Below are 24767 nucleotides of genomic sequence, written 5' to 3'. Positions count from 1 at the left end.
CCCTGGGGTGGGGGGTCATGAGTGAGTTCTGGCTCTATTAGTTCCGAAGAGAACGGGTTGTTTATAGGAACGTGGCATCTCCCCTCTCTATCTTTCTTGCTTCTTTTCACCATATGATCTGCTTGTACCCGCTGGCTGCCTGTCACCTCCCACCATGAGTAGAAGCAGCCTGGGTCCATGCCAGATGTTACTGTCCCAGAATCGCAAGCCAAGTAAACCTCTGTTCTTTATAAATTACCCAGCTTCACATAAGACAAAACGGACTAATATAATGTTCAACTCCATACCCCACAGATGTGTACAATCAATTATGTTTCAGTTAAAACAAATGAAAGAAGAGCAAGTAAACCAGAGAAAACAAGGTGGAAGTAAAGGCTGTTAAAAAAGGTATATAACCAGTCTCATAACTTTCCACAAGAATGGCCCAGACCTAGAACATCATTGTTCTCCCAGGAGTACGTAGCTAGAAAAAAGCATATTATCTGTCTTAGGTGCCATCAAAGAAGAATAATAGCCTTACTGGTATATTTTAAAAATCCTCTCCTGGACTATTTCAGAGGCTGTTGAACATAAATCATATAAAACTGCTTATTGATCCTCTTTGTTCCTTATAAATTAAGATGGGTTCAGATAATAGAAGAAATACATTTTCTTTCAAAGCAACCAAAAGGTGGATGCAAGAATCCATATAATCTGTATGCCCCAATATAATGTAAGTTCCTCTAGGGATAGGATTTTTGTCAATTTTGTTAATTGTTCTGGAACCTAGATTAGTACTTGGCACACAATAAGTGGTCAATTAATATTTGTTAAATGAATGAATGAATTGAATGGATGAAAGATGGATGGACCTAGGTATGCATTGTAGCCCTGGTGTATTTGACAGGCAAAAAATAGGTCACCTTGTTAAAGCTGAGAGTTTGTAGAAGGAAATAATAGGAAAAGGGGTAAAAAAGAAAGTGGGATAAAATCACTGAGAACCTTGATGGACATGCCAGAGGGTAACATTTTTCTTTTTCTTGTCAGTAGAAGACTATCAGAGTCACTTGATCCAGAAAGTAATATTATCAAGGCTCTATTAGGGAAAGATTATTTGGTGGTAATGCAAGGGATGTATGCTAAGGAGAAGTATCCAGGGGCAGGGAAATTTCAGAATCTTAAACTCTTAGAGTTAGAATGGAGTTCTGCATTACCTAATCCAGCCTTCCAACAAGTGTTAGAATCATATTTACCACTTCCCTGGCAAAAACCAGGTAACCTTTTATAGAAAATAAACTCCATGAGCACAAAGACATTTTTTATCTTGTTCACTTGTGTATACCCACAGTCTAACACAGAGTTTTGTAAGCAGGCACACAAGAAATATCTATTACATCAATGAATGAATGACTCTGGTCAGTACTTATGTACTTAACAATGACAGCATGTTCACTATTTCAAAGCTATTCCACTAGAAAGTCTCTATGTTGAAAATAAATCTACATTACTTGAAAAAAAGCCTGTATTCCCAATAGTTTACACCCAACGACTTTACTTCTGCTCTCTTGAACCTAAATAAATGGCAATATGAATTGCCATCATTTTTGAAGGTATAGAATATATCTAGCTTTGAAATCATTGTGGTTTGGAAGAGAGTGTCAGTGAGGAATGAGGTAAGAGATGTTAAAGGGATTTTAGCTTTATAAGGTCAGAAAACACATCAATGATTATATTCCCAGTGTCTAGCACAGAACATGGCACATAGTAGATGCTCAACAAGGACTTGTTAAGTGTTTATTTACTGACCGACTAAATGTGTGTGTTGTGGAAGGTCCATGAAGAGAATAGCTCAGAAAATCATTCCAAAATCTTCAGTTTTTCTTTTTTTTTGGTTATGAATATTCATGAGATGCAAAGCTGATTGTCACCCATCGTGCCCATATGTGAGGTCCAGATCCATACTGTCAGCATACCCATTACCACAAATTGCATTTGTACCCATGTCCCCCACCCGATTATCCCCAACCTCCCTCTCCCACCCCCTTTCCTCCAAACTCCACTTTGTAGCCCAAGGAATGTTCTCTCCTTCTGCAAGTCCAACGCACTACTGTGGTCTTTCTTTCCTTCATTCTTTCTCTCTTAGCTCCTTTATATGAGTGAGTACAGGCAGTATTTATCCCTCCTTGCTTTGCTTATTTCACTAAACATAAGTTTCTCCAGGCTCATCCATGTTGTTGCAAATGGGAGAATTTCATTCTTTTTTATGGCAGAGTAGTATTCCATGGTGTATATATACCCCAGTTTCCTTATGCAATCATCCATTGATGGACATTTGGGTTGGTTCCATGTCTTGGCTATTGTAAACAGAGCTGTGATGAACATAGGAGTGCAGATATCCCTTCGTTATGATGATTTCCATTCCTCTGGGTTTATACCCAGAAGTGGGATATTTGGATCATATGGAAGATCTATCTGTACTTGTTTGAGAAGACTCCATACTGTTTTCCATAGTGGTTGCACTAATTTATGGTCCCACCAACAGTGTAGGAGTGTTCCCTTCTCTCCACACCCTCACCAGCATTTGTTATTCTCCATCTTCTTGATTATAGCCAGCCTAACTGGGGTGAGGTGGTATCTCAATGCAGTTTTAATTTGAATTTCTCTGATGACTACTGATGTTGAGCTTTTTTTCATCTACCTGTTGGCCATTTGTATGTCTTCCTTTGAAAAATGTCTATTCGGCTACTTTGCCCATTTACTAGTTGGATTTTTTTTTTTTTTTCTGTATAACTGCTTGAGTTCCTCATGTATTATATATATTAATCCCTTGTCAGATGCATAGTTAGCAAAAATTTTCTCCCACTCTGTAGGTTTTGTTTTCACTCTGTTGATTGTTTCCTTTGCTGTGCAGAAACTTTTTAGTTTGATATAATCCCGTTTCTTTATTTTTTCTTTTGCTGCTTGTGCTTTTGGGCTCATGTTCATAAAGTCTGTGCCCAGACCTAGTTGCTGAATTGTTTTACCTCTATTTTCCCTTAGTAATGTTCCAGTTTCAGGTCTTATACTTAAGTCTTTATTCTATTTTGAGTTGATTTTAGTGTATGGTGAAAGGCGCATATCTAATTTCATTCTTCTGCATATGGATATCCAGTTTACCTAGCACCACTTGTTGAAGAGGCAGTCTTTTCCCCAATGTAGATTTTTGTTGCCCTTGTCCAATATCAGTTGGCTGTAGCCTGAGGGGTGATTTCTGGGTTTTCAATTCTACTCTGCTGGTCTGAATATCTATTTTTATACCAGTACAATGCTGTTTTCGTTACAGTAGCTTTGTAGTATAATTTGAAGTCAGGTAGTGTTTTGCTTCTGGCTTTATTTATTTTATATATGTATTTATTTTTTTGCTCAGGATTGCTTTCCGTATTTGGGGGATTTTTTGTTCCATATGAAAGGTAAGATTGTTTTTTCCTTTATTTATTTATTTATTTTAGCTTCTCAATATACATTATTGTCAATTTTCATGACCCTTTACCCATTTCTCTTCACCTCTCCCTCTCTCCTCTCCTTCCCTACATCATATCTGTTCACTTGTCTTAAAAAGTTCAAGAAATTGTTGTGATTGTTGTGTCTTCTTCCCCCACCCACCCTTTATTTGTTTGTGTTTATTTATTTATTTATTTTTAGTTCCCACAAATAAGTGAGAACATGGAATATTTCTCTTTCTGTGCCTGACTTGTTTCACTTAATATAATATTCTCCAAGTACATCCATGTTGTCGCAAATGGTAGTATTTCATTCTTTTTTATAGCAGAATAGAATTCCATTGTGTAGATATAACACAGTTTCATTTCTGTGAAGAATGTCATTGGTATTTTGATGGGGATTGCACTGAACTTGTAGATCACTTTGGGTAGTTTAGACATTTTCACAATGTTAATTCTTCCAGTCCAAGAGCATGGATTATCTTTCTATCTTTTTGTGTCATCTTTAATTTCTTTCAGAAGTGGTTTGTAGTTCTCATTGTAGAGGTCTTTTACCTTCTTCATTTTAACTGATACATAGGTGTTTTACTTTTTTCATGACAATTGTAAATGGGCTTACTTTCTTTATTTCTCTTTCTGTTCATTCATTATTTAAGTATGTAAATGCAACTGATTTATGAGCATTTATTTTGTATCCTGCAACCTTACCAAAGTTATTAACCAGCTCTAGGAGTTTTTTGATAGAATCTTTAGGTTTTCTAGTTTTGATGAATGGAAGCACCATTGCCAAAACCAGGGAAGTCATGAGGAGAATGCTAATTAGAAATACAGAGAAAAAGTGATTAGTACCACTTTCTGAAATATTGATTTGTGATAAAGATCTCCCTAGTTCACAGTATTTGGTACAAATGATGCTTAACATTCTTTGCAACAGTGAAACTTGCTGAGTCTATATATAGTAAGATATAGCAATTTGGGATTTGTCCATATGGGTGATAGTCAACTATGAAAGCAAATGTGTTATTCAAAGGACAGAATTATTAGAATTGGAGCAGAGAGCTTCAAATTGAAGGTAAAGAAATAGAGAGAAGAGGAACTTACAGAAATGACCAAGAACAAGCTATGACAGAAGTAAAAGGAAAACTCAGGGTAGTGTCAGGTCACAGGAACCAACTCAGAAACTGATTACAAGAGTTTCAAGAACAGATACAAAAGCACTAAACAGACACTATTAGACTGTACTAAAAGAACACTGATCTCCTAAAGTGTTACTAGGAGACAGTATAACACAGTGGTAAAGAGCATCAAGTCTGAAGCCAGACTGCCTGTGTTTAAACCCAGGCTCTATCACTTACTTTCTGTGTGACTTTGGACAAGTTGCTTTACCTCTTCATGGCTATGTTTCTTCATTTATAGAATTGGTAGGGTATAGTAAATAGTACCCACCCCATAGGGTTATTGTGAACATTAAATGAGTTAAGTTATGAAAAGCACTCAGTAAACATTAGCTATGATTACTATGTGGGCAGTGAGGAAATGGAAGCAATGAGTATTTTGGCAATGAGAGAATGAAGGGAACAAAAAAGCAAAAGGACACAAGAAAATTTTTGGACATAATGAATATATTTTATTACCTTGATTGTGGTGATGGTATCATGGGTGTATGCATATATCCAGACTTATCAAATTGCATACATTAAATATATACAGTTATTTGTATAACAATTATACCACAATAAAGCCGTAAAATGCAGTGAAGGAAGCTAGCAAGAGAGGAGAGGGGAGCGATAATAGTGAAACCTTTTTCAGGGTGTGGGGTAACTAAGCATGTGCGGAGAATAGAAGCCAAGAAGTCTGCACTGAGGGGAGGGGTAGAATCAAATAGGGGATGAGATTAAAGATGCAGCTCAATAGATTATCCTGGAAGAAGAGGAGGAACAGAGACAGAAGGGAAAGACAAAATGCCAGGATTATGTAAAAAGTGAGCTCCCATTGAAAGGTAGGTCAATGAAGAAGCTTACAGCAGATGGCCTCAGTTTTCCCAGAAAACAACAACAACAAAAAACAGTTAACTATGAAAGGGAAAGGAATGGGCCTGGGTGTCAAGAGGCTTAGAATGAGTGGACAGCCATAGCAAGGCAAGTGTACACTAGAGAAGCACAGAGCCTTTTTGGTACCCCCAATTTACAAGGAGCAGGCACTCACCCACTCATTTTTGGCTTAAGTGGAGCTCTGGGTTTGCATGACTAGAAAAAAAAAAAGGGCTATCCAACTGCTGGGAAGTCATATAAAAAGACACTCTTTACAATGTTTCTCTGTATAGTAATTCATTGCATATGTCAAAGAGAATCCCAAACCAGACCAAGAAGACTCAATCAGAACCATATGGCTCAGGCAGTAAGGAACACTTGGCACATTTTCTAAGTGAAATGCAGGTGTGCTAATTACCGTTCTAGGAACTGAGCCAGTGTGAGCAATTCCTGGAGGAATACTTGGGAGGACGTTTCAAAAGTATTGAAATGTTTGAGAAGAAGTCTTATTTTTTTCTTTTAAATTTCCTGATTACTTGTTGATTGTTGCTATTCTCCCTCATTTCCTAAATCAGGTTTTTCCACCTGGGTCATCTCCTTCCACTCAACCCTAGACAAAAAGACACAACAAATATGCATTTCTATAGCAACAATTTTATGGAAATCAATATGATATGCTTGGGTGGGTGTAGGAATACATTGCAAACATTTCTTCCAGAGAAGGATTTCATTAGACCACATCAAGATACAATGGCAGAATGAGATTACGGTTGTGCATGTACTAATCTCCATTTTATAGGGCAGAATTAGTGGCTAATCATGCCAACAGTTTAATCTGGTGAGTTGAAAGTAATCTCTTTAGTCAATGTCGATGCCCTGCTTAAAAGCATTCAGTAGACCTCTATGCCCATGGACCTTAGCCTGGCAATCAGGGACCTTCCCAGTATGGTCCCAAACCACTTTCAATCTTGCTTCCCATTGCTCCCTCTCATCCTGTATACTACCCATTCCAAACTGAAGTATTGAATACTTTCCACACATTCTCCAAACTTGTTCCACCATGCACTTACTTAGGCTGTTTCCTCTGCCTCAAATCTCACCCCTACCCCTCTAATCCTGTTTCTGCATGTCTGAATTCTGCTATTTTATATTACACAGCTCTATTGTCACCATCTACATAAAGCCTTCTCTAATTCTGCCTCAACTCATCCTCCACAAGTTAGAAGTGATCTTCCCCCCCACACACACACTGCTTCCCTCTGTCCCTCCCTTCAGAACTCCCAGAGCACTTTAGCCATATTTCTTTCCTTCCATTATATTGTTCTTCATATATGTGCCCTATGAAAGCTCTTTGAAGACAAGACCAGAAGGAATTTATCACTGAATCTCCCAAAGCATAGTCCAGCATAGTGGCTGGCACATGGCAGCTTTTGGAAACTATCGATGAAATGAATTATCATGCCAAGAGACTAAATGTTCTAATCTAGCAGTTAAACTTTTACTTTAGCAGCAGAGCAATTTTGCAAGTGAAATCATACATTCAAACCAACTATATAAAATTGATATACCCACTGACTGAAGCTGAGGTGGTAGGCAGGGAGAGCAGAGCCTTATCCACTGCCTCTTTCCCATAGACTTGATGAGCAGCCTCCGAAGTATCTATGCAGAAACTCCAGAACTCACCTGAACACAGTGTGAGAAACAGTGGTCTGATTCATGATAAACTTAACTGCTTTACACACAGCTCCAACCTTGTAGGTCCCACTTCATGTGACTAGAGGGGTGCCTGAATTCCTTCTGATGAAAAATCAATCTAAAAAAAAAAAAATGAAATCTCTTACTGACTTTCCTCATTGGTTGCTATTCTCACCTTCAAGTGTCTCTAAGAAACCTCTGTAAAAACACAAATATCATTATAAATCCCTACAGCAAATTAACTGTGTTTTCTACCTCATTTAATGATATCCCTATTCACCCAATTGCTAAAGTCAGAAACCTGACAGTTATTCTTAATTCTGCCCTCTCCCTTATCCCCTACACCCAATCCATCTACAAGTACTTTTGATTCTACCTCCTAAATACCTCTCAAATCTGTATGTCCTTCTCCTTGCCCACATAATCACCCTAGTTTAGATCAACACTGGTGCTTGCCCCAAATACTACAATGTGGCTTCCTAATTTGTCTCTGATTCTACTCATGGCTTTATCCAATCCATTCTGCACAGTGTAGTAGAAGAGATATTTCTAAAACATAAATCATATGATATCATTTTTAGGCTTAACATGAATCACTGCTTCAACATTATCATAAATGTAGCTTCCAAACTTCCTAACACAGCCTACAAGGCCCTGCATAATCTGGTCCCTGCCTCTCAAACTCCACCTCTTGATACTCCTCACTTCATACATTTTATCCTATTTGCATAAAACCACTTTTTAAACTTTTTTATTCATAACTTAGAAGTTTTGTGTTATAATTTTTTATTGGTTATTAATATTCTTGGGGTACAAAGCTGATTGTCACCACTCGTGCCCAAGATATGATGGCTAGATCCATGCAGGCAGCATGCCTGTTACCACAAATTGCGATTATATCCCACCTCCACTCAATTATCCCCAACCTCCCTCACCATCCCTCTTTTCCTCACTCTACTTTGTATCCCTAAGTATGCTCTCTCTCTCTGCAAGTCCAATGCACCACTGTGGTCTTTCTTTCCTTCCTTCTTTCTCTCTTAGCTCCCACTTATGAGTGAGCACATGTGGTATTTATCCCTCTGTGCTTTGCTTATTTCACTCAACATAAGTTTCTCCAAACTCATCCATGTTGTTGTGAATGGGAGAATTTCATTCTCTTTTATGGCATAGTGTTCCATGGTGTATATATACCACATTTTCCTTATCCAATCGTTCATCGATGAAAATTTAGGTTAATTCCATATCTTGACTATTAATGAGCAAAGGAGCTGAATAGACATTTTTTAAAGGGAAACATACAAATGGCCAACAGTTACACGAAAAAAATGCTCAACATCACTAGTCATCATGGAAATGCAAATTAAAACTACACTGAGATATCACCTCACCCCAGTTAGATTGGGTATAGCCAAGAAGATGGAGAATAACAAATATTGGTGAGGATGTGGAGAGAAGGGAACGCTCCTACACTGTTGGTGGGACTGTAAATTATTACAACCACTGGAAAACAGTATGGAGGTTTCTCAAACAACTACAGACAGATCTTCCATATGATCCAGCAATCCCACTTCTGGGTATATACCCAAAGGAATGGAAATCATCATGTTGAAGGGATACCTGCACTCCTATGTTCATCGCAGCTCTGTTTACGATAGCCAATATATGGAACCACCCTAAATTTCCATGGATGGACGATTGGAGAAGGAAAATATGGTATATATACACCATGGAACACAACTCTGCCATAAAAAAGAATGAAATTCTCTTATTTGCAACAACATGGATGAGCTTGGAGAAATTTATGTTGAGTGGACTAAGCAAAGCACAGAGGGATAGATACCGCATTTACTCACTCATAAGTGAGAGCTAAGAGAGAAAGAATGAAGGAAAGAAAGACCACAGTGGTATGTTGGACTTGCAGAGGGAGAGAGCACACCTAGGGATACAAAGTGGAATGGGGAAAGGGGGAAGGGGAGGGAGGTCGGGGATAATTGGGTGGGGGCCATTGGGTATAATCGCAATTTGTGGTAATGGGAATGCTGCCAGTATGGATCTGTCCATCACATCTTGGGCATGAGTGGTGACAATCAGCTTTGTATCTCATGAATATTCATGACAAATAAAAAATAAAATAAAATAATAAAAAATAAAATTTAAAACATGGTGGCTTTATTTTTACTGTTGTTGAATTCTTTGAATTTCTTGTATATTCTGGATATTAAGCCCTTGTTGGATGTGTAGTTTGCAAATATTTTCTCCCATTCTGCAGGCTGTCTTTTTGGTTTATTTTTTGTTTACTTTGCTGTTCAGAATCTTTTTAGCTTGATATAATCTCAATTGTCTATTTTTGCTTTTGTTGTCTGTGCTTTTGAGGCTTATTCACAAAATCTTTGCCCAGACTGATGTTCTGAAGAATTTCAACAATGTTTTCTTTTGATAGTTTCATACTTTTTGGCCTTACATTTAAGTCTAATCCACTTTGAATTGATTTTAGGATAGAGTGACAGATAAGGTCTAGTTTCATTCTTCTGCATATAGATATCCAATTTGCCAGCACCATTTATTGAAGAGACTAGCCTTTCCCCAATGTATGTTCTTAGCACCTTTGTCAAATCATTTGGCTGTAAATAAATGGATTTATTTCTGGGTTTTCTACTGTTCTATTGGTCTATGTGTCTGTTTTTGTGCCAGTACCACCGTGTTGTTTTGGTTATTATAGATTTGTAGTATAGTTTAAGGTCAGGTAGCGTACAAATAAAAAATGGGCAAATGAGCCAAATAGACAGATTTCAAAAGAAGACATAGATATATACAAATGGCTAATAAATACATGAAGAAATGCTCAACATCACTAATCATCAGGAAAATGCAAATAAAAACCACAGTGAGATATCATCTCACTGCAGTTAAAATGGCTATTATCAGAAAGACAAAAAATAACAAATGCTTGTGAGGATATGAAGAAAGGGGAACTCATACACTGTTGGTGGAAATGTAAATTAGTACAGCCATTGTGGAGAAAAGTATGGAAGTTTCTCAAATAATTACAAGTAGGAGCACCGTGTAATACCACTACAGGGTATATATACAAAGAAAAAGAAATCAGTATGTAAAATGGATACCTGCAATCTCATGTTTATTGCAGCACTATTCACAATAGCCAAGATATGGAATCAGCCTTAGTGCCCATCAGCTGATGATTGGATAAAGAAAACATGGTATATATACACAGTAGAATATTATTCAGCCATAAAAAAAAGAATGAAATCCTGTCATTCATGGCAACATGGATGAGCCTGGAGTGCATTATGTTAAGTGAAATAAGCCAGGCACATAAAAATAAATACTACCTGTTCTCACTCATATGTGGAAGCTAAAAGTGTTGGTCTCATAGAAGTAGAGAGTAGAACAGGCTGAGAAGGGGAGGGGGAGGGGAATAGGAAAAGGAGGAATAGGCTTTTGTGTTCTATGGCACTGTAGAGTGAATGTAGTTAACAGTAAATTACCATATAATTTCAAATAACTAGAAGAGAGGATTTCAAACTTCCCCAACACAAAGAAATGACAAATGTTTGAAATAATGGATATGCTAATTATCATATTTTTATAATTATTCATTGTATACCTGTATTGAAATATGACATTGCATCTCTTAAATATACACAATTATTATGTGTCTATAAAAATATTTTTTTTAGAAAAGAAAACATGGTGTCTACATAGAATAAGAGACAAGTTTGGGAAGAGCAGGAAACTTTTTGCAACTACTCAGATGATACAAAGCACATGTATAGACCCTATACTGAAGGCTACCTAAAAACTGGGCAGCCTAAGTCTGGGGCAAGGAAAGAGAGCAGAAGTAAAAGACACCAATCCACTTAACATAAGGCCTTCTCCACTGGGTAAAGAATACAAGGTATGACTGTAGTACCTTGTAGTTTGGCCGAGAGAAGAGATTTATGCAGTGGCCCAAATAAACCTTGGCTAATTTACCTACAGGTCTCTATTGTCAAATCTTCTTAGTGGCAGGTGCTAAGGAGGACATACAAGGTAAGAACCATCCCTGGTTGCACTAATTGCTTTGGTAAGACAGCACTAACAGAGTAAGCCATTAATGAGTACCAGTAGATGGGCAATGACTTTATGAATAACACCCCAAAAGCACAGGCAACAAAAGAAAAAGAAACAAATGGAATTATATCAAACTAAAAACTTCTGCACAGCAAAGGAAACAAAGAACATCATGAAAAGACATCATACACAATGGGAGAAAATATTTGCAAGCTATGCATCTGACAAGGAATTAATATCCAGAATATGCAAAGTGCTCTGACAACTTTACAGCAACAAAACAAATCATCCAATTTAAAAATGGGCAAAGGAGCTTGTCTTAGTCCATTTTGTGTTCCTATAACAGAATACCTGAAACTGGGTAATATATAAAGAAAAGAGGTTTATTTGCCCTATGATTCTGGAACAGCTGCATCTGGTGCAGACTTCAGGCTGCTTCTACTCATGGCGGAAAGTGACAGGCACCCAGCCAGTACAAGCAAATCACATGGCAAGAGGAAGCAAGAGAGAGAAAGGAGGTGGTAGGGTCTTTTAAACAACCAGCTTTCGTGGGAATTAATAGAGCAAGATCTCACTCAGGCCACCCTCCCCCAGGGAGAGCATTAATCCATTCATGGGAGATCCGACCTGATGACTCAAACAGCTTCCAACACTGCCACATTGGGGATCAGATTTCCACATGAGTTCTGGCGGGGACAACACATCCAAACACTGTCAGAGCTGAATAGACGTTTCTCAAAGGAAGACATACAAATGGCCAACGGGTATATGAAAAAATGCTTAACATCACTAATCATCAGGGAAATGCAAATAAAAACCATTTTGAGATATCACCTCACCCCCATCAAACTAGCTACTATAAAAAAGACAGAATAACAAATGCTGGCAAGGATGTGGAGAAAGAGGAATTCTTCTGCACTGTGGTGAGACTGTAAATTAGTACAGCCATTATGGAGAACAGTATGGAGGTTCCTTAAACAACTACAGATAGAACTTCCATCTGATCCAGCAATCCCACTACTGGGGATATATCCAGAGGATTAGAAAACACCAGGTCTAGGGGATACCTACACTCCCATGTTTATTGCAGCTCTATTTACAATAGCCAGGCGATGGAACCAACCTAAATGTCCATTGATGGATGACTGGATAAGGAAATTGTGATATATATGCACAATAGAATACTACTCAGCCATTAAAAAAATAAAATTCTACCATTTGCAGCAATGTGGATGAGCCTGCAGAAAATTATTACAAGTGAAACAACCCAGGTACAGAAAGAGAAATACTGCATGTTCTCACTCATAACCAGCAACTGAATACATAAATAAACAAATGAACAATAAAAAGAGACAGAAAAAGAAAGAAACAAACAACAATCACAGTAATACAGTGAACTTATAGAAAACTGCAGTGGAAAAGGGGATGGGAGGGGGGGCTAATGAGGAATTGGTCAGCTGACATGATGATTGCTTATTGTAATGATGAATAAGCTAACTATCCTGATCTAACCACCACACATTGTACACAATTATTGAAAATCAATGTTGTACCCCACATGTATGTATAATAAATTATCTAGAAAAATAAAAATAAATCAAGTAACAGTAGAGCTTTGATGATGTGCTCAATGATCATTGAGTGGTGGAATATATAAGCAACACTGGAGTGTGGATCAGACTCCCTTGAGAAAGCAGAGCAGAGACTTTCTTAAGTCTTGAAGTCTGTATTGGGCTGGGTTGAGGAAAGAGAACAGTACAGGGAGTGAGGGAACTTTTGAGGGGCAAGAAAAGAAAAGGCAACACAAACCCCAGAGCATAGGCAAGAAGAACAATAAAAGTTGGGGCAGATTGGAGCTGCAAGCTGGTGCCTGTTGAGAAACAGTACAGAAAGGGCAGAATTGCTTACTGTGTTCCCACACTCTTTGGTTCAGCTCATTCTCCCATGTCTGTAAATCCCCTTGTTTGTCTGCAGGACTCTGGAAAGCATCAGTGGACAAGCTTGGAATATCATTAGTATGCTGTGCAAACACTGCTACTCACACAGAAGACTCAGGGCAGCAACAATGAAGAGACTCTGAAGTCTTCTGAAGGACAGCAGCACATGCTCCACCAGCAGTCTACATGTGGTCCCAGCCAGCATCAAGGCATGAAGAATTCCTCAATTCCAAAGGGCTTGGATAAGACTTTTCTCAAGAAGGGATCTAGTTGTCAGGAGAGAATCTCATGTTGTTTCTAGGTAATAGGAAATGGTGCACAAAGTGAGCAGGCTTGCTTGATATGGAGCAAAGAGTAGCAGTCTGTACACAGGAGAAAGGGAACCAATAATTATTGAGTATCTACTCTAGGCCAGGTTCCATGTTCCCTACCTTCACAACTATCATTGCAGTAAATCATCATAACATTGTGAGGATGATAATATTATCCTAATTTTATTACTTGCTGAAATAAAATATTGGAGAGGTTGAGTAATTTGTCAAATATGAAATTCCTAGTAAGTTACAGATCAAAGATCAGATTTGAATTTAGGACTATTTGATGAAGAGTACTAGGGCAACCAACTCATACTTGTTTGCCCAGAACTGTTCTGCTTGTGTAACTGAAAGTCCTGCATTCTGGAAACCCCCTCAAGTCCCAGGTAAACTGGGATGGTTGCTTACCCTAGGAGAGGGAGAAAATTATTTACTAAGTCTCGGCAAGTCACAAAACTTCTCTGAACCTCAATTTCCTCCTCTATAAAATACTGATAGCGATTCTTGCCCTACATAACTAAACAGGTTTGTCGTGAAAATCCAATGGATAATGGATCTGAAACAGTTTTGGATACTATAAACATTTAGACAAATTAAAGAGATTAGCATTCTTCTTTCTCTCTTATATTCAGATTTGGCTAAAATCAACTACTGAATTTAAGAAAACAGATTCTGAATACACACGTACACACACACACACTGAGAAAAAGACAGACAGAGAGAGAGAGAGAGAGAGAGAGAGAACCTGTTTTCCCCTTAAAATACTGGCATTGGAAACTAGTATCTACTTTAGAGCCTTGGATGTTGGATCAGATTTTATCCACATAAAGGGAAACGTGTATCCTGCAATTTTGCTGAAATCCTTTACCAGCTATAACAGTTTTGCGTAGAGTCTTTAGGTTTTTCCGTACATAGGATTCTGTCATCTGCAAACAGGGATGGTTTGACATCATCTTTTCCAATTGGGATAACAATTTCAGGAAGTTGCAGGATAAAGTTGCAGAATACAAAATACTCCAATAATGAACTAGCAGAAAAAGAAATCAAGAAAGCAAGCCCATTTACAATAGTCACCAAAAAAATGAAAGACCTAGGAATCAATTTAACCAAGGAGACAAAGATCTCTACAATGAGAACTACAAATCACTACTGAAAGAAATTAAAGAGTACACAAAGAGATGGAAAGACATTCCATGCTCTTGGATTGCAAGGATTAACATTGTGAAAATGTCCATACTACCCAAAGCAATCCACAGGTTCAATGAACTCCCCATCAAAATACCAATGACATTCTTCACAGAAATAGAAAAAAAAAAAAATACCAACACTCACATGGAACAATAAAAGACCCCCAAAAGCTAAAGTAATCCTGAGCAAAAAGTAAAAGCCAGAGGCATACCATGCCCTGACTTCAAACTATACTACAAAGCTGTAGTAACCAAAACAGCATGGTACTGGCATAAAAACAGACACTCGGATCAGTGGAACAGAATAGAGAAGCCAGAAATCGACCGACATACCTAAAGCCAACTGATCTTTGACAGAGGCAACAAGAACATACTTTGGGGAAAAGACTGCCTCTTCAATAGATGATGTTGGGAAAACTGGACATCCATGTGCAGAAAAGTGAAACTAGGCCTGTACCTCTTGCCATATACCAAAATCAACTCCAAATGGATCAAAGACTTAAATATAAGACCTGAAACTATAAAACTCCTAAAAGAACGCACAGGGGAAACACTTCAGGAGGTAGGACTGGGCAAAGACTTAATGAATAAGATCCCAAAACCACAGGTAACAAAAGAAACAGTAAACAAATGGGATTATATCAAACTAAAAAGCTTCTGCACAGCAAAAGAAACAATTAATAGAGAGAAAAGACAACCTACAGAATGGGAGAAAATATTCGCAAACTATGCATCTGACAAAGGATTAATATCCAGAATGTACAAAGAGCTCAAACAATTAAACAGCAAGAAAACAAGTAACCCAATTTAAAAATGCACAAAGGAGCTGAATAGGCATTTCTCAAAGGAAGATATATAAATGGCCAGCAGACACATGAAAAAATGCTCATCATCACTTAGCATCAGGGAAATGCAAATCAAAACCACATCGAGATATAATCTCATCTCACTTAGACTGGCTATTATAAAAAAGACAGAGAATAACAAATGCTGGTGATGATGTGGAGAAAGGGGAATCCTCCTACACTCTTGGTGAGATTGTAAAATGGTGCAACCATTGTGGAAAACAGTATGGAGATTCCTCAAACAACTACATATAGAAATGCCATATGACTCAGCAAGGGGATTTTTGCACTCCCATGTTTATTGCTGCTCTATCTACAGTAGCCAAGAGTTGGAACTAATGTAAATGTCCATCAACAGATGAATGAATAAGGAAAATGTGGTATATATACTCAATGTTGAGTGAAATAAACCAGGCACAGAAAGAGAAATGCTCCATATCCTCACTCATAAGTGGAAGCTAAATAGAGAGAGAGAGAGAGAGAGAGAGAGAGAGGGAGAGAGAGAAGAAGAAGAAAGAGGAGGAGGAGGAGGAGGAAGGAGGGAAGGAAAGAAGGAAGAAGGAAAGGAGAAAGAAAGAAAAAAAGAAACAATCACAATAATACATTGAACTTTCAAAAAAAAGGTAACAGAACTGTGATTATTAGAGGTTGGTAAGGGGGAGGGGAGTGATGCTAAAAAGAAATTAGTTAAGCATCACAAAGATTGATTATATTTTGTAAACATGAGTATACTAATTATCCTGGTTTGATCACCACATATTGCACACATGTACTGATATTCAAATCTGTACTGCGCAAATATATATAATCAATTATGTCCCAATAAAGAAACTGCCCTCCCCCGCCAAAAAAAGAAAGGGTGACTTCTATTTCCTATTTATCTCTCCATCCCTGGTGTATGCATAATACCTGTCACATATTAAACGTTCAATAAATATATACTGATTATAAATTAATTAGTTGATGAATGGGTGAATGACATGCCTGCCTATATGTATATACTGTGATTAAGAGCTGGTCTTTGTATAAGAGCAAAAATGGATGGCTATATATATATATATTTTTTTTTTTTTTTTTTCTTTTTGTCTTTTTCGTGACCGGTACTCAGCCAGTGAGTGCACCGGTCATTCCTATATAGGATCCGAACCCGCGGTGGGAGCGTCGCTGCGCTCCCAGCGCCGCACTCTCCCGAGCGCGCCACGGGTTCGGCCCGATGGCTATATATTTTGATCTGAGGAACTCTGGGTAGGTTGCCTGCCCTAAAATATCCACTGTTCTCATCCAAGGAACCCCTATCCCAGCTCTGCCACTATGCATAAATATTCCAGATTTATTGCTTTGTGTCTAAGAGTCACTTACATTTTCTGGATTCCTGTATTAAAATGGAAAATTTTTAACATTTTGCCATGGATTCATGCCCGCAAGCAAGAATAACTACATTATATAATTTTTTAGGTCATGTTTGTTTTTACTCCTGTACATCCCCTGACACAATTATATTCACATAATAGAATTTTAAATATTGTACAGAATTAGTTTTAAATGGTCACTTAGGGTAGCCAAATTCATCTCCTTTTAGAACAGAAACTGGAACCAAAGGAGGGAAGTGACTTAGCCAAGGACCCCTGTAACTCTAAGAAAACATATACATGGGTAGAAAAACTCTCTATGTTCTAAAGTGTTAAATAAAGATTACTTATTATTATTATTACTAATTTTTACTAGTCAATGACAAATCAAAGATGAGAAACCAAGTTCTTTTGACACCCAGTTCAGTGATCCACTCACTATACTACATGGCTGTTCTTTTTGTATATGAGGATACTTCAAAAAGTTGATGGAAAATTATCTTTTAATTCTATTTTTTGTGAACTTTTTGAAGTATCCTCATACATAGGTGAGATTCCTAGGGGCACAGGAGCTGAGATGAGGTTAAACCCTGCCTTTATTGATCTTAAATGCCATGATCTCCATTCTTAACAGGCCATGACATGACTCTCTCACTCAGATTGAATCCATTCCCTGCCCCCCACCCCCACGGGAAGCTTTAGGCCTCCCAGCCCCTACAACAATTGGAGAGCTCCTTTTGTGTTGTTTTTGTTTGTTTGTTTGTTTGCTTGTTTGTTTTTCACAGATGAAGCATAATCAGAACCACCCCTCTGTCACTGTGACTTAAGGATATAAGGCTCTGACCAGACTGTTCTGCCAAGAATTGCAGCAGAAGGATGGCCTTACTGTGCTGATATATAAAGTAATTTAAGTAGAAAAAGTCACTATTCATCCCACTCTACCCCTACAATATGCACACACTCTGTCTCTCTTTCTAGGTACATAAACAGAATATGGAAACTCCTAGACTGGGGGAGATCTGTCACTGCCAATGTAAAAGGCCACCAGGGCTACCTTGGAGAAGAAGCTGGCTGATCTTCTTGAAGAACATAAGCCCTACAACAATAACTCCCCATGTCAGGCCCTGAACAACCTCCTGGGACACTCAACTCAGCCTGAGCCTTCCAATACAGTTACTCAGAAGCCCACTGTCTCCAAGACTCTTCAGCAGTCCCTGATTTTCACACCCTGTTTACAAAGGACCTTGATTTAGACCAATATATACAAAACCCTGAGGGAGTTGACCTAGCCCCTTGCCACCCCATGGAAGGCCCAGTCCCTGCTATTGTTTTTTTAAAAAAATCTGACTGCTTTGGGAAAATCTATAAGTTCCTAAGTGAAGGATGGGGCAAAAAAAGAAAAGAAGAAGCTGCGAAAAGCAGAACAGCTTAAGGGAGTTGACTGGGGCCCACTCCCAGGCAGGATTGCTTCTGGTGATACCCTGAACCAAAAATATCTTCTCTCACACTGCTCCATTGTTGTGGTTTCCATTCATTCTGCCACACAGTCAGAAAAGCCTATCAATTGAAAATTCATGTGGTTTAACAAAGCACCCTCTTTAAGTTACTTCTGGGAAGGCTCAGGAACTATTCCTTGTTTACTCATTTCTGAATGCATTAAAATACACTGTTTTACTCTAAATCTCTTTCCTCACTGAGATCTGCCACACTGAGGGCAAAAAAGTTAGGGAAGTGCACATGAAATTCTGAAATTTAGGAGAGGGGTAGGTGAAATTCTGAAATAAAGAAACTTAAGTGTAAACAGAAGACACATTTGTTCCTCCACTGCCCAACACACCCACCCCTTGGAGAGGCCTAAATAGCATAAAGACTCTGGATGCCAGAGGAGTAGGGCAGGGAACCATGGGAGAGACTTTCAAAATGGGAGAACACCAAAGGGCAACTTCACACATTGCAGAATTTTGCCCAAGGCCGGACCACCTATCAGAACAGGGTGAAGGAATATCTTCTTGTTTACTTCTTAGGTGCACTCTTAACACCGTCCAGGACCAGACGAGCAAAGCTAACCCTAAAATGCTATAGGGATTATTCAGGCTTGCAGGGCCCAGCTTGGTAGCCTTAAAGAAGGTATAAAATACTGTTCTTAAAAGAGAATCATTTCTAAGTTTTGAGAACCTAACTAAAAAATATAGTCAACTTTTAGAGTGCAGTTCATCTGCTATTTGGGGCTGCCTGTCTGGGCCCCTCTTCCTTCCCCAACTTCATTTTAGTTCCTCAACTAATCTAATCTGCAGCACCATTCCCCACATCCTGCAGTGGGGTGAGCTAAAATATAGTCACTTGATATATATTTCTCTATACTTTAATATTGTTTACACTCTCATCTAATGCTTGCTTTGGAATTAGAGTTGAGATGTCACTTCTATCTTTTCCTTATCTTAAAAATTGCTTTTGTTATATTTTCGCTATTAACATGAAAAGATACGTTAAGATTCAATATTTTCTAAGTTTCTTAATACCTTTGACAAGGAAATTTTAAAAATCTATTTAAATAAATATCAGTAAAGCATTCTCACAGTAGGGTTCTATTTTCCTCTCCTACTGAAAGGCAGTTCCGTGGAAGGGGAGGGGACAGTAAACTGGGGACTTAATAATGCCTTGGTTCTAGCCCTGATTCTGCTACCAAGGAACTGTGCCATCTTCAGCAAGTTGTCTAGCCTCTCTGGACCTCAGTTTCTTCATCTGTAAAAACTGATATAACTATCTTATCTTCTCCCTAGATTGGTTGTGATGGCCATGGCCAAAAGAGACAATTTTCCAAAGAGAATATATTATTATAAATCTAAGATATGATTATTATAGGCTGTCCTCAACTTCTGAGCTGGCTGCATTCCAAAAGTTTGTTATTATGTTTTAGAGATGCAAATCCATCATTAAAATGGATGGGGAGAGAAATACCTGCTCTACCTATCCTCACAGGTATGTTATAATGATCAAATGAGATAATCGGTATAAATTGCTTAGTAAACCCTAAAGTACTATTGCAAACATGAGAGGTAATTTCTCTTTTCATTTGGTTTGGTTTGGTTTTTAGTTTGCTTTTTATTTTAGTTTCAGAGATGGGGGAAAAACCCAAAGTGTGTAAGCTGGTTGTTTGTATTCTGCAGAGCAAAGTCTCATAGAAATCAGGCTATTAGTGGTGATTAGGGTCATAAGCCAACCCATCAACCTGAAACAGAGTAAGGCTAGGCCTGTGAACCAAACTGACTCCAATTTTCCCTGCAGAGGACACTTTGTTACTTTTCCACTCCTCAGTCATGAGACAACAAGGCAAATGATTACTCCATGGGCTGCCCTAATAAAATAGACTGAGATAAGAGAGGAAACAGATACTTACTGAGTTCCAAAACCCCTCCCCAAGGCTTGTTTATCATAATTGTAAAAGTTATAGCTTAACCTTAAGACCCCTTGAGGAATTCCCACCTGCTCACAAAGCATCAAGATGACTGATACAATGACCCTCTTGGGGTGACAGTGATGAACACTACTGCCATCTTGGACCTACTGAGCATGCACCCATGATGCAGCCAGGAAGAATAGAATGGACCACCTCCAGTGATGCTGGCCTTGTACCCCTTAACTCCTTTCCCTATAAAAGACCTTGAACAGCTCCCCTGGGTGGGGGGGGGGCTAGCTTTGCTGTCACTACCCCCCTTATGCATAAGTCAATCTCCTCTTTTAATAAAGCTTTGCTAGCTTTACTGCTGGGGGCATTGCTCATTTCTATGACTTTGGAGTCCAAGAGCCTAATTTAATCACTGGCAAAAAATGGAAAGCTTTAGGAACCAGAGAAGACTCTAGCTACAAGAGGCAAGTGGCCACTAGGACTATTTTCTCCCACGTCTCTGCTGCTGGTTAAGTCTCTCCTAGAGTCCCCAGCCTAAATTCTGAGAAGGTAATACTTTATTCTCTTTTACTCTCCTTTTTCCCCTTTTCTTCCTCTTTAAAGTGACTGCTGGACAACTACAGTTTAAACTCCATGCTCCCACTGGCTGGCAGCGGCTTCCCCTGGTGGGTAACTAGCAGAGTCGGGAAGGCCAGTCCTACACTGTGAAGATCTTGCTTGAGCAGGTTCCCCCTGATGGTGGATTCATGAGAGTGATGGGGATTCATTCCCATGCCGCACAGTGACTGGAAGTCCAGAAGCCGCTAAAATTCCCTTTACCTTTTCTCTGATTTTCTGAGCTCCCTTCTGCTGCTTGGGTGAATTGCATCCACCAATATGCAGGTGCACCCTGGAGGGCTCCTGGCTGTGCTTTGCTTCTGATTTTCCGAGTGCTCTTCTGCTGTTCTGTATAGGTCCACCCTGGGAGGCTCCTGCCTATGCTTTGTTTCTCTGATATAAATCTAGTCAGTATTTTTCTTCTTTGTGCTGACAACAGTGGGGAGAACTGCTTTTATCAATTACTGTGTCAGTGGAATAGGTTGGCCCTGCCAATTGGGACTAGGATAAACTGGACCCCACTGCTCCTCTTTTCTCTTTGTTTGCTTGGTTAGACATTTAGTTGAGTACCGGTAATCTGAATAAACCTTCCAATCCTTGCATCAACTTTTGGACTTTCAGGTCATTTGTTTAAGGCGAGAGGGCAAGCCGAGCCTGACCTGTCAGTAACAAACCCACTGCTCTTCTCACTCTACATACCCTTACTGAGAAATTTCATCACACATACAACTTCAGCCACCACCTATAGGCTGATGATTACCAAATATTTATCTCCAACTCCGATCTCTTCCTTGAGCTTCAAACTTGTATTTCCAATTGCCTGCTGGGGCTCTCTGCCTGGATATCCTACAGGCAATCCAACCTTAACAAGTCCAAAACTGAACTCTTTCTTCTCACTGCATCCATTCTTTCTTCATTCCAACTCCCTCCCCACCACACCAAAAAAAAAAAAAGTGCTCCTTCTGGACTTTTCATTTCAGTGAATTACATCTTGGATTTCTCTTTCCTTTGCCTTTCCTGTCTAAGAAGTCATCATTAAATCTTGGAGCTTCAATATCCATAATATATGTCATCTCCACTTCCCCTGTTCATCTAGTTCAGGTCCTCAACATTTCATCCTGCTGCCAGAATGATCTGAACAGGCTATTCCCCTATCCAGGTACTTTACGGGACTTCCTGTTGATACAGGTATGAAGTTTTTTCTCCTTAAAATGACATACCTGGCTTTTTGTGAGCTGACTTATGCCCACCTCCACAGCCTCAAGTTCCTTCGGTTTTCCAAACTTATGTTATGCATATACTGTTTCCTCTGTCTATAATGCCCTTTACTACTTATTTGCCTGGCAAGGCCCTACTTATCCTTCCAGACTCAGCTTTAACATAACCTCTTCTATAAACCTTTCTTGTCTCTCTTGATCCTCAACTCAGAGTTCACTGATCACTCTTCATGCTACTATAATAGAATATGGAAGGTCTTACCATCATTTTTTGGTTTGTATCTCCCATGAAACTGTGAACTCCTTGAAAGAAAGGACTTTCTTGCTTACCGTTCATTCCCAGGGTGCAGCACAGTATCTAAAACAGAGTCTATTCCTAGTAAATACTTGTTGCATTAATTTTTAATTTAAAACAATTTATATACAACATAGTTTCAATGAGAATGTAACTTCTAAATTCCAACTTTAAAAGCCATAAGCCTAATTTTATCCTGACCTTGCCATGGGAGTGAAAATTTTCAAGGCTACCTCTTCCAAAAATAACAGAGTAGCATTCTCATTCAATACGTGCAAGGGCCCCATTAAGTGATGCAGATCAGCAAATATACCCATGCAACCACCCATGTGAGCTTTCTCCATCTACAGTGGAAAAGTCACTTATCAAGGTCGGTCATTCCTGGAATTCTAATTTGAAGAATAATAAACATAGTTTGGGAATGTATTAGTCCATTTCTGTTGCTTATAACAAAATACCTGAAACTGGGTGGTTTATAAGAGAACAAAATTTACTGCTTACAGTTTCAGAGGCTGGGAAGCCCAAAGCCCAAGGAACACATTTGGTGAGGGTCTTTTTGGGTGGAGGCTTTACAGCAGTGTAGGGGCCTCACATGGCAGAAAATGGCAGGGCGGAGAGAGGGTTAGCTCCTCATGTGCTCTCCTTATAGAGCCCTCAGAACTACACTCATTACCACCGTTAAACCTTCAACTTAATCACTTCTTCAAGGCCCCACCTTTCAATTACAATAATAGGATTTCCCACCCTCAGCAGTTACAGTCAGAATTAAGCTTCTAATATATGTACTTTGGGGGACACAATTCAATCAATCCACAGAAGGGAGCATCCAGTTTCTGGGCCACAAATCAAAGGGGCTGCCACAATCACTGTCACTTATAAGTTGAAGCTTGCTGAGTGGGTATATTCTCTGATTAGGATTGAAATTATATAAACCCTAAAGTACTATCACCATCCTTCCATCAATGATTATTTATTGAGTATCTTTTATGTCCAATCTGTATTCTAGGTGCTGATGATTCAGTAATAAAGAAGACAGAAATCAACCTTATAAAACGTGTTTTAGAGAATAAGGAGTAAAGCTTGAAAACACACATAAAAGCCCCAAATTGTCCTCTAGTGGCCTGAGCCACCATGCTACAGCAGAAAGTAACCTCCTTCTTGCTGACAGTGGTGAACTAAGGAAAGCCAAGAGGCAGTATGTATTGTGGTCAAGCACCTAGGCTTTGGCATTTATCTGGTTTCATGACCTTCATCTACCATTTATTAGCTGTGTAACATTTATGGGTTTGAGTCACATAACCTCTCCAAACCTTAAATTTATCTTTAATAAAATGTAGGAAATAGTACCTAACTGACTGGGTTGTTGTGATTAAATAAAGTAACCAGACTTTTAAAGCAGAAGAGGGAGTCTTATGTAGGCTTCAAAGACTGACATTTTGGCAACTGGACCAACTATCATCTATTATAACCAATATTTTATGAAACAATTTAAAGCTTTGACAACAAAAATGTATGAACATAATCCAAGATTTTGAATATTAAATAAATTTATTCTTTTTTCTTTATGTTTTATTTTTTAACAGCTTTATTGAGGTATAATTGATATACAAAAAACTGAACATATTTAATGTGTACAATTTGATGAGTTTGGACATATGCATGCACTGTGATATCATCACCACAATTGAGGTAATCCAACATCTCCTATAGTTTTCTTGTTTTCCATTTGTTTAGTTTCATTCTTTGTTTTGTTTTGTTTTGTTTTTGGTAAGAACACTTAACCTGAGATCTATCCTCTTAAATTTTGAAGTTACCGTATTGCAATACTGTATTGTTAACTATAGGCACTGAGTTGTGCAGCAGATCTCTAGAGCTTGTTCATCTAGCATAACTGAAATGTTATAGCCACTGACCAACAAATCCTTATTTCTTCCACCCACCCCAGTCACTGTCAACCACTATTGTACTCTCTGCCTCCATGAGTTTGACCATTACAGATACCTCATGTAAGTGGAGACATGCAGTATTTGCCCTTCTGTGACCGATTAATTTCACTTAGCATAATGACCTCCAGCTTTATCCATGCTGTTTCAAATGCAGGATTTCCTTCTTTTTTAAGGCTGAATAATATTCCATTGTATGAATATACCATATTTTCTTTATTCATCTATCTGCTGATGGATATTTAGAGTGTTTTCATATCTTGGCTATTATGAATAATGCTGCAATAAACATGGGAGTGAAGAAATCTCTTCAAGATCCTGATTTCATTTTTTGGTGATAAATAACTAGAAGTGGATCAGCAGATCACATGGTAGTTCTATTTTTAATTTTTAAAGGAAACTTCAGATTGTTTTTTATAGTGG

The sequence above is a fragment of the Cynocephalus volans genome, chromosome X (assembly GCF_027409185.1).
Source record: "Cynocephalus volans isolate mCynVol1 chromosome X, mCynVol1.pri, whole genome shotgun sequence".
NCBI classification, from domain to species: Eukaryota; Metazoa; Chordata; class Mammalia; order Dermoptera; family Cynocephalidae; genus Cynocephalus; species Cynocephalus volans.
This window is presented reverse-complemented; position numbering follows the sequence as displayed.